Below are 2627 nucleotides of genomic sequence, written 5' to 3'. Positions count from 1 at the left end.
AAATAGAATTACCATATGATCCAGCAATCCCACTTCTGGGTATATATCCAAAGGAAATGAAATCAGGATCTCAAAAACTTGTACACACTCTTATGTTCACTGCAGTATTATTCACAATAGCCAAGGTATGGAAACAACCTAAGCATCTATGGAAGGATGAATGGATAAAGAAAAGGTGATTTATAGCTCGAGTTTGACCTACAGCTGCCCAGGAGACGATGGCCATCCCAGCGGTGTCCAGGCTGTCCTGGCAGGTGCGATGCTTCAGTACATCTGTGGCCAGGCCATTTGCCAAGCTTATGAGGCCACCTGTTCAGATATTGTATCAAAGGTCACTATGCCACTGAGCTTTATTCTGCTGCATCTAAACAGAATAAACTGGAACAAGTAGAAAAGGAATTGTTGAAAGTAGCACATATCTTGAAGGAACCCCGAATGGCTGCTTCTATTATGAATCCCTACATAAAGCATTCCATTAAAGTGAAAAGCCTAAATGACATGACAGCAAAAGAGAGGGTTTTCTCCCCTCATGTCCAACCTGATAATTTCCTTGCTGAAAAGGTCGCTTGAGCAATACCCCTGGAGTCATTTCCGCCTTTTCTACCATAATGAGCATCCCCCAGGGAGAAGAACCTTGCACAGCTACCACTGCATCTCCTTTAGATGAAGCCACTGTTCCTGAATTACAAACAGTCCTGAAGAGCTTCCTAAGTAAAGGCCAAGTACTGAAATTGGAAGTTAAACTGATCCATCAATCATGGGTGAAATGGTTATCTGTATTGAAGAGAAATATGTTGATATGTCTGCAAAAACCAATATTCAGAAGCTGAGCAGGGCTATGCAGCAGATTTTCTGAAAGTCTTGATTTTATGTCAGTGAATATTCTTAAACTTCAGCAGTAACAAAATACTTCCTGAACAGAAAAAAAGAAACAGGAAAAGAAAAGGTAATTTATATATGTATATAATGGAATATTATTTAGCCTTAAAAAATAATTGAATCCTGCCATTTGCAACAACATGGATGGACCTGGAGGGTGTTATGCTAAGTGAAATAAGCCAGGCAAAGACAAATACTGTGTGGTATCACTTATACATAGAATCTAAAAAAACGCTGAATTCATAGAACACAAAGCAAAAGGATAGAAAAAGACACATTGGACAGAAGCCACGTGAAAACTAGTGTGGCCATGTTACTGTCAGATAAAACGGACTTGAAGACAAACAGTTCTTTTAGGGATGGGGAGGGTGATAGTATTATGAACATACAATGATTTTATACATGTATGCACTGAATAAAATAGCCTCAAAACATAGGAAGCAAGTCTACAGAAAAAAATAGATACAGAAATCCATCGTCATGTGGGAGATTTCAAGTGACTGCTTCTAATTTTTGTTAGATCAAGCAGACAAGGAGCAGCGAGATATAGATAAACCTGACAGCACAATTGACTCAATCTAATGCACAAACATAGAGTTCTGCGGCCAACAATTAGAGAATACACATTTTTATTAAGCACTTTAGTAATATTTTCAAAATTATTCATGCACTAGGCCATTAAGAAAGCCTCAATAAATTCGAAAGACTAATTATCATGTACACCATAACCTCTCGACACAATGCGCTTGTTAGAAGTTAATTACAAAAACATAAAAAATTTAAGTCCCTGCATATTTCAAAATCTATAAAACACTTTGCTAAATAACTTAGCTTTTTTTTTAAGTGAAAACTTCAAAGAATACCTAGAAGTGAATAGTGATTAGAAAACTGTGGGATACAGGAAAAATTATGCTTCTGGAAAATTTAGCAAAGCCTGAAAATTGATGAGATAAATATCTGTTTTAAGATATTGATAAAAGAATAACAGAATATATCCAAATAAAATAGAAGGAAAATAAAATAAAAATGAAATAGAAAGCAAAGATTCAATATAGACCAACAAAACCAAAGTTGATTTTTCAAAACAACTAACAATATAAACAAACCACCGACAAGATTTATTGAGGAGAAGGAAAAAGATGCAATCTTATGAATGAAAATGGGAACATAACTATAATAAAGTAGAGTTTAAAAAATTAGAGAACAATGGGGCCAGCCCGTGGCTGAGTGGTTAAGTTCGTGTGCTTAGCTTCAGCGGCCCAGACCTACCTGGTCTGGCCTGGTGCAGACCTACACACTGCTCATCAAGCCATGCTGTGGCAGCATCCCACCCAGAAGAACTAGAATGACTTACAACTAGGATATACAACTATGTACTGGAGCTTTGGGGAGGAAAACAACAAAAAAAAGGAGGATTAGCAACAGATGTTAGCTCAGGGCCAATCTTCCTCACCAAAAAGCATACCTTTAAAAAAAAATTAGAGAACCCTACCAACAACTCTGTGCCAATAATTTTGCAAATGTAGGTGAGAAGGACAAAACCCTGGGGGAAAATTTACCAGAAGAAATAAAAGGCTTGAATAGTTCTCTTTTTTTTTTTAAAGATTGGCACCTGAGCTAACATCTGTTGCCAATCTCTTTTTTTTCTTCTTCTTCTCCCCAAAGCCCCCCAGCACATAGCTGTGTATTCTAGTTGTAGGTCCTTCTGATTGTGCTATGTGGGACACTGCCTCAGCATGGCTTGATGA

The 2627-nt window shown here is 37.3% G+C and overlaps 1 pseudogene; it reads left to right on the top strand.

Moving 5' to 3' along the window:
• Positions 1–218: 218 nt before the first annotated feature.
• On the top strand, positions 219–856 carry LOC100060465 (ATP synthase subunit O, mitochondrial pseudogene; annotated as a pseudogene).
• The last annotated feature ends 1771 nt before the right edge of the window (positions 857–2627 follow it).

The sequence above is a fragment of the Equus caballus genome, chromosome 24 (genome assembly GCF_041296265.1).
Source record: "Equus caballus isolate H_3958 breed thoroughbred chromosome 24, TB-T2T, whole genome shotgun sequence".
Taxonomy (NCBI): Eukaryota; Metazoa; Chordata; class Mammalia; order Perissodactyla; family Equidae; genus Equus; species Equus caballus.
This window is presented reverse-complemented; position numbering and strand designations above follow the sequence as displayed.